This window comes from Manis pentadactyla, chromosome 4 (genome assembly GCF_030020395.1).
Source record: "Manis pentadactyla isolate mManPen7 chromosome 4, mManPen7.hap1, whole genome shotgun sequence".
NCBI classification, from domain to species: Eukaryota; Metazoa; Chordata; class Mammalia; order Pholidota; family Manidae; genus Manis; species Manis pentadactyla.
In genome coordinates this window covers 45037768-45046274 of record NC_080022.1, presented here as the reverse complement: position 1 = coordinate 45046274, position 8507 = coordinate 45037768, and the positions used below count along the sequence as shown (strand labels likewise).

The following is an 8507-nucleotide window of genomic DNA, read 5'->3' as shown; positions in this document are numbered from 1 at the left end:
GCTGGTGGGGGGCTGCTGTACTCACAGAATGGCATTCTGGTCAGTCGAAGAATTCATCACCATACCAGCAGGAAAACACTTCACAGGAGGGGTGGGAAGGGGCAGTATCCTACAGAAAGTGATAAATACTTCAAATAGTGGCACAACTGATGGTGGTATTGCCACCATAGCCAGAATAAAGTGTGTAGAACTGAGGGACTGAGGGGACTGACGAAGGCTTTGCACTCCCACACCCCCCTCACAGGCTTCTGCCTCCCAGCCCACAGCTTTGGCCCACGAGTTCAGTGACTTGGGAGGAGTGCTTGCACGAGGGGCCATGACAATGGTCACACTGAGCTGGACTCAAACATGCCCATCTGGTCCTTCCAGGTTCCTTGTGCCCCTGGGGACACAGGCCAGAAAGGACAGTCACCAAACTGGCCAGGGTCTTAGATCCTGATGATCAAGAAAAAATAGTATTGCTAGTGTTTGGAATATGGGAGTAAGAATGAAACCTGGGGATCCCCTGAGTGACCTCCTAATTCTGGCATATCTAGTAGTAAAAGTGAGTGGAAAACTTCTGCAGCTGGACACCAAGGGCTCATATCCCTCTAAACTAAATGTGGTGGCCCTTCACAGGGTGACCAGTGAAGGGCCAGATGAAGGCAAACACCATTGGAGCAGAATAGCAAAGAGAAGCCACAAACACCAGTTAAGCAACAACGAGGACCAGAGCCTCAATCTGTATTTCCTCCTTGCAGTGTAGAGTATTTATGTATTCTACTGAAGTTTCCTCTTCTTTCCTCTCCATTTTCCCCACTATTAAATATGTGGGAAGTAGTAACAGTGAACTTTACATTTTATTCTGTAGGTTTCAGAAACAACTGGAAGCACAGTCTGGATGCAATAACCAGTAAGGCTTTGCTTCTGCTCCTCTGGGGAGGGGCTCAGTGCATGTTCAGTTGTAAGAAGGATGCATGTGTGTGTGCATGTGTGCACATGTATTGGAAGGATATGTATGGAAAGAAGCTTTGAGTGGAGGTTGGGCAGCTGAAGAGGGGAGCCATCAAGGACATCTGTTAGTTCTTATTGGCCACCCAGCAACAGCTCTGCTTATTTGGCAGGAAACCCCAGAGGGAGAAGCAGCCTATCCTCATGATGGAAGCCAAAGTGGAGAGGGGGGAGTCCCCCCTCTTTCCTGCCCCTGGCATCCTGTAAAGTTGCCCAGATGAATGAGGATGAGGGCTCCTTCCCAGCTGTGGGCCTGTCCTCCCTGAGTGGTAGATGGGTGGCACTGATGGATGGCATAACCTGGCTGTCTCCCAAAGAATAAATGCTTTTTGCTATGTCTCCCTGACAATCAGAAAGTTCCTGTCCACCTTCTCAGTCTGGTCCTCTTGTGTGTACTGATTCTGGAGCCCCAACACCCCCTGGTGAGGGTACCACAGTTTATTTTCATCACTTACACCTGAGAACTATTGCTGATAGTAGAGTGGCTCTAAGTACATGGCTGAGCTAAGTTCATTACAGGGTCCTGGATCAAACAGATAATCACAAGAAGCTTTTAATTGATGTTAGTTGGCCACCAGGAAGAGAAGCTAGTCCCTTCATGTGCACACAAGACTCCAATCTATCCTCTCCATAACCCAAGCCAATATTATTCATAGGTCCATTTTAAAGGTGAGAAACCTGTTGCACAGAGGAGTTACATAACATTCCCAAGCCACACAGCTAAGATATAAAGTATTAGGAGCTCAGACACAAACATGTGGGTAGGAACAGGGACTTCAGAGGAGACAAGACTCATGAAAGGGTTCCGTTATCTGCATCGCCTAGAGTCTCATCTGACCTACCCTCTCCTCCCTCTTGAGAGAATACCTCCCCTAAGTAGCAGTTTTTATGGGAACCAGAAGATACTGCCCAATATCAAGGTTCAACCAGGCAGTCCTGACCTATACAGGATGGGAATTCTTTCATCCACCTAGAGCTAAACTTACTGTATTCCTGACATACAACCTGACGTACTGGTTCGCAGTATTTGCCCCAAGGAAAACAAGTGCCACCTCCATCTTGCTTCTCCACCCACAAGGCCACTCCATTCCTTCCCACAACTCCCTCTCCCCAGCAAGACAAATAGGTGCCCATCTGAGCATTCGCGGGAGCCTTGGGGGTGGGGGAATCTTAGGGAAACGAGAAGACAGGGCATGCGTCCCGTCCCACTGGGCGACCAGGGCAGGAACACGTGTGAGCCATTAGGCCTGGCCTGCGGGTGGGGCAGCCTGACTCCTGTGTTCAAGGAAGCCTACCCAGGGTTTTATAGCCCAGAGTTCTCCGTGATCCTCAAGGCTGCCTTTATTCTGGCCCCGAAAAAACTCCAAGGGAAGAACTTCAAAGTTAATTTCTCATTATAAACGTCACAGCCAGGAGGCTCTGCCCACCCATGTGAAACCACCAGATCCGTGACTCATCTGGAGGTCTCCAAGGCCCCCTTGCCTGACTGGATGCTCCCCTCCCTCCGGCACCCCTCAGAGCTCTGGTTAAGTCCTCTCGCTCAGCCGGATGGCAGGTTTTACCCTTTAGGATTTCCTCTCAGGCATCACACCTCCAGGAAGCCTTCCTCGGCCTGACTGGGTTCCTCGCAGCCCTTTGCCTTTACCTCCAGTGGAGGATCAGATACATCCAAGAACCCACCGTTAGTGCCTGCGGTCTTCTAAGCCATGGGTTCCTAACTGGGGAGATTTTGCCACTGGGCAACCAATTTTTGGTTGTTCCAATTGAGGAGGAGTGCTCCTGGCATCTAATGGGTAGAGGCTAAGGACACTGCTAAACATTCTAGAGTGCACAGGACCACCCCACAAGAAACAGTCATCTGGCCCAGAATGTCAACAGCAGATCTGGCTTCATGGGCAAGCAACCTATGCAGTCAATAGGGCCCAGCTCACTGAAGGTCCCACACTTGGTTTAATGCTCTGCTGTTGCCATGTTGAAATTCTTAGTAACTTCTGAACAAAGGGACTCTGTATTTTTGCTTTGCATCAGGCCATGCAAATTAGGTAGCCAGTTGTGTGGATGTTGAAAAACCCTGTTCTAGGCTCTGCAATAGGGACGTGGAAATGAAGATACCTGCGAGGAGCCATAATCCAGTGGGCGGCATGGGGGATACAGGGGTTGTGGGGGGGCCATGCGCTTCCTCATCTGGGTGGTGATAGGGGAAACCCAGAGGAGGGAGCTCTAGGCAGTTCTGTGTGACCCGAGTACAGGGCACAATGAGAAGGAGAGGTGAGGGTGAGGCTGGCAGGTTAGGAGGAGCCAGGTCTCAATCCCATTAAGCAGATCTTGAAGGATTTTAAGATAGTGACATCATTCAACTGAATTTTAGACAGTCAGAGGGGTGTGGCAGACAGATTGGAGGACAGAAGACCCTGAAGAGGGAGACGGGTTCAGGGGCAGTAGCAATACAAGAGCTGAGAAAGATTGAGCTGAATGAGGTAGGACAGCAGCAATGCACTGGGGAGGAAGAGACAGACGCAGGAGATGATTATATAGAACAGGCTGTCACAATTATTGGATGGATGCATGTATGATGTTTATGCTTATTATCATTTACTATCTCTTTTCATTCTGACAACAGATTTACAAGGGATGTCACATTTTTCTTACGTTGCAATTGAGGAATTTAAGGCTGAAGAGATTAAAATAACTTGACCAAAGTCATTCACTGGTAAGGGGTAAAGCCAACATTTTACTGTAGGCATGCCTGATGCCAGAGTCATTGTCCTCCCACAAGGCTAGGTAGCAGCCTCATGAGTGTGCTGAGGATCCAGCAGGGTGACCAAGAACATTTCCAAACTGGCCCCAGACAGGTGCTGTCTTTATCTCCTGTGGCAGCCTCTGTTCCTCCAGCCGCATGGTCCACTCTTAAGGTTATACACCAAATTCTTTACTTCCTGTTGTCAGATTGGTTTCTTGGCCAATCGATATTTAATAATGGCTAAAGAAAGAGAAAAGTGACAGCAGAAATGTGAAAGCCTGAAAAACATCTTTTAGTTGACATTACCAAGAATCAAAGAAGTGGAGCTTAAAATAATAATGAGGTATCATTCCTGCCTATCAAATTGAATGGTGGTGGGTAACTTGATACAATCTTTTTGAAAAGTAGTTTGACATTATGCATTAATTGCCTTTTTTTTAAAATCATACCCTTTGCTGAGTGCTTGATTACTTCCTTAATATAAGAACCTGGATTAAGATTTATGGATAAAAATATTTTTTGCAATTTAAGCATAATGAGGATAGGGGGGCATTTTCTAAAAACAGGCAAATGAGTAATGATATAAATTCTGATGATGGAATATTAATCCTGCCAAATTTTTAATGACATGAGAAAAGCACTAAAATATAAAACTGAGTGAAAAATAATTTAACAAATGTATACTATTGTATATCCAGTAAACTCCTCATTTTGTGTACACAGAATTTCCCAGCTGGAGCCTAAACTACATATACCCTTGCGATCGAGACATGTCTGGAAATGGACGGTGGAATTATCCTTGGTAAGAAGTCAGCCTCAGGGGGGTGGGGGCTGGGCAGGTAAATTTAACCCAGATACAAAGCTTCAAACATAGGTAGGGTGAGGGCTGTTCTGTGGAAGGCAGGGTGCCTGTCATTCAATTCATGGGGACCTCAGAACATATCTGAACTGAGAGAGGAGATTCTCAATGCTCATATTATGTTTCTATGTAACAAATTACCCCAAAATTTGGGAGCTTAACATAGTAATTTTTTGTTTTCATTCATGGCTCTGCGGACTAACTGGGCTCAGCAGGACAGTTCTCACTCAGGGTCTCCCATGCGGCTGCAATCAGAGGGCAGTTTAGGCTGAAGTCATCGGAAGGCTCGGCTGTGTGGATATCCAAGATGGCGCACTCACAGGGCTGGCAGTCGGTGGGACCTTCAACTGGAGCACCTGCATGTGAACTCCCTAATGGCCGCTTATCCTATGGGGGCTGGATTCTGAGAGGAAATAGTCCAAACTGAGCATTCTAAGAGACCCAGATAGAAGTGGCAAGCCTTTTTTTTTTTATTAAGGTATCTTTTATATACACTCTTATAAAGGTTTCACAAGATAAACAATGTGGTTACTACATTCACCCTTATTATCGAGTACTCCCCCCCCACCGTACCCCATTGCAGTCACTGTCCATCAGTGTAGTAAGATGAAGTGGCAAGCCTTCTTATGACCTAATCTCAGAAGTCCCAGAACATCTTTCTGGATGCGCCTTGTTGGTAGAGTAAGTCACTAAGACCAGCCTAGATCCAAAGTGTAGGGAATTAGATTCCTCCCTTGATATGAGGGATAGCAGGTCTGGCAGGGAGGGAAAGGATCAATGTCAGCCATCTTTCAAATTTGTTGACCATAAATGTTTTTGATAAAGAACTGTGAAAAACATGGCTACATAGGACCTAAAGCAAGCCCTTTTATACCCCAAAGTATAGCTAAAGGGGGCAGAAATTCCTGCCTACATAGGGAGCCCAGCCTGGCTTTGGTGTCCCACAGGCTCCAGAGCACACACTATATGTCGGTACCTGGAGGAAGGCTCGGGGCACCAGGAAGGGCAAAAGCATATGGCAGCTTAAGACTCATGACAATGACCAATTTTTTAAAGAATTTTTTTAAAGAAAAAGCTTTCAAAGTGAGCCCTGGCAGCAAAAGCAGGGCATATTTAAAGGCATGGAGGCCTCCAAAGTGAACATCATTGTAAAGAAAACAGAGGATTAGGTCCCGAGTTCATGTAGAAATCCCTTAGAACTTCCCAGAAATAATTTGGGAGGCCTTTTCAAGGCAGGGGGTGGGGGAGGTTGTCAAGAAAAGTCAGTAAAATACGTTATAGCTACCAGTATCAGCCCATTTCAGCACCCCAGCTTGGTGTGAAATACTTTACGTGTCTTGAACATGTGAATAATTATGTTTCTATTTGCACACATGCATAAATATACAAAGAAAAAAGTGTGCTTGGAAAAAAAAACTGGAAGAAGGTACGCTAAAAGGTTAACAGTGCCTCTGCCATCTCTGAAATCCAATCTGATTCCAGGACAGTTTTTAACCCCCTTCTTTGTATATTTTTCTGTATGTTCCATTCCCAATTTTCTAGATGAACATTTTGCTTATAAAACTAGAAGTACACTATTTTTTTTTGGAAAAAATAAAAAAGCGGACATGTCTCTTAAATAATGGTGCTTGCTCACACAAGGTCATGAGGGAAGGAGGTCTCCCCCAGCCCAGGCCTGGCTCTGGTCACAACAAACTTAACAGCCAGAAACATCTACAACAGATTTGACCTCCATGAAGCCCAGGGGAGCAATGAGTGTAGCAAGTCAGGAGCTACCGAGTAAGGATGTCCAGGGTGACCCCAGGCAGCCCCATCAGCTGGTCATCCCAGGTTATCCTACTCAGGCCGCAGAAGTTGTGCTTTGTTTACATACACACTCATAGGCGTTTCACTTCCATACTCATCAGGGCTACACACCAGGTGCGGAGCCTGACTCGCCTCCTTAGCATGCAGGGGGCTCTAAGGACACAATCGCCCAGGCACCCTCATGGCAACCAACAGCCAAGCAGATGCTCAGACCACGATGGCTTATGGCCCAGCCTAGGGAGGCTCAGCAGCTGCCTTCACAGAGACCTCAGAGCGTGGCAATTCCAAGGTGGCCCAGGTAGCACCCGTGGGGCTGCTAGCCCCCACCGCATGATGGGCCCTTACAGCTCACCTAGAGTCCTAGTCAGCAGCTCAGAGCACCTTCAGCATTTCCTGCTGTGCAGTACATGTCTCAGCCACAGCCACAGCCCTAGCCCTGGGCTGTGCTTGGCCACTTACAGCCCACCCAGACAAGGTTCCTCCAGCAGGGCAGTGCCCTGTCTTTGCAAATGCAGATGGAATATGCCAACCAGCAGACTGGCTTCTCCAGTTCACGGTGCCAACACTCCCGCGCACCTCCACGCACCCTAAAGCCCTGCACACAGCCCCTGGTCTTCTTGCCTCCCACTAGCTCCCAGTGCAGACACAGCCAGCAAGAAAGTCAGGCTTTGCAGCTGCCAGCTGTCCTGGCCCTCAGCGCGCCTTCATCCAGGACAGCCAGCACCAGTGACAGTCAGATTATACCTCCAACCTCACAGCCAGCCCTCGCCACAGGGGAGGGTCCCCTGTGTGTTCCAGTCCTAGGCCAATAAAATCAACTGCCACTGAGGAAAAAGAAGGCCTGGGCTTTGAAACCAGACAGTCCTTGCTCTGCACTTCGCTGACGTTCATCTGGTCAATTGTTTTACTTCTCTGAGTCCCTGTTTCCTCACTTGATTGGCTTGTTGGGTGATTAAATGAGATAAGGTTTATGAAAGCTCTGAGCAAACTTCTGTCCCTCTAAGGACATTTTTAGAGGAAACCATTAGAAGAATCTCTCCCAAAAGCTCAAATCAGATGAAAAGGACACACTTGCATCTCTGTCTGGCCTTGATCATCCCCTAAGGAGCCAACTAGGAGAAAGATCAGACCTGGAGTTGGGGATGGGGGTGGAAAACCTCTGGGAAAAGAGGCCATACCTCCAGCAGCTGGGGTCAACCCCGGGACACTCCACTGAAGAGGCTGGGATGGCCCAGACTGTCAGACGGCTGAGCCCTCTGCATGGGCCCCCATCAGGCTGGAGAAACTGTTCACAGTGCACATGGGGGCTTCTCCCTAAGACCACCATAGGCTCTCAGCTGCTCCGATTACAGCAGGAGGAAAAGAACAAAACCTGAGCAGCCACCATGAGCTACTCACAACAGCCCTGTTAGAGAATTGTATCCATTGGGGAAATCAAGTTCAACGTGGGTGGTTCCAAAAAGAATGAAAAACAAGATTTTAGCAAAAGGACTATCTGAGAGATAAGGGAACACAGGAGGAACCATGCAGCACCAAGCAGCAACAGCAGAAAGCTGTCACCACCCCTAGGGCTGAGGGACAAGGAAGGGAGAAGACAGGGTTAGAGAAGCTATGAAAACCAACACCCATGCGGGGCCACCCACGGACACGAGTGGACAGAATATTGCCAGAAACATGGTGCTGTCCAGGGAAGAAATCCCCCAGGCATCTCTCTTCCTACTTCTCAACTTCCTGCCAGTGCCCCCTACGAGCCAAACTAGTCATCAAGGAACCAGGTAATGTGGCAGTCCACAAGGGCTGGCCCTCCAGATCACAGAACAAGGGGAAAAAAAAAAGGTCAAAATGGATGTGTGAGCAAATAGAAAATGACCCCCCACACAGATATTATTATTATCCCAATTTTTCACATAAGGAAAGTGAGACAGTGAAGTTAGGTATTTGCTCAACATCTTTCAAACACCATATTACTCTTTCTAGAACTCACCCACACAGAGCAAGTTATGTATTGTAACAGGCAGTAAATGACCTGGTGAGTACCAGGAGGCAAGGACTATATACTATAAGAGCACCTAGCTGGGGACAGACACTGGGTGGACAAGGAAAAGTCATCAG

At 47.7% G+C, this 8507-nt stretch overlaps 1 pseudogene; it reads left to right on the top strand.

The window, feature by feature from the left end:
- The first annotated feature begins 487 nt into the window (after positions 1 to 487).
- On the top strand, positions 488 to 7125 carry LOC118925380 (G protein pathway suppressor 2-like; annotated as a pseudogene).
- The last annotated feature ends 1382 nt before the right edge of the window (positions 7126 to 8507 follow it).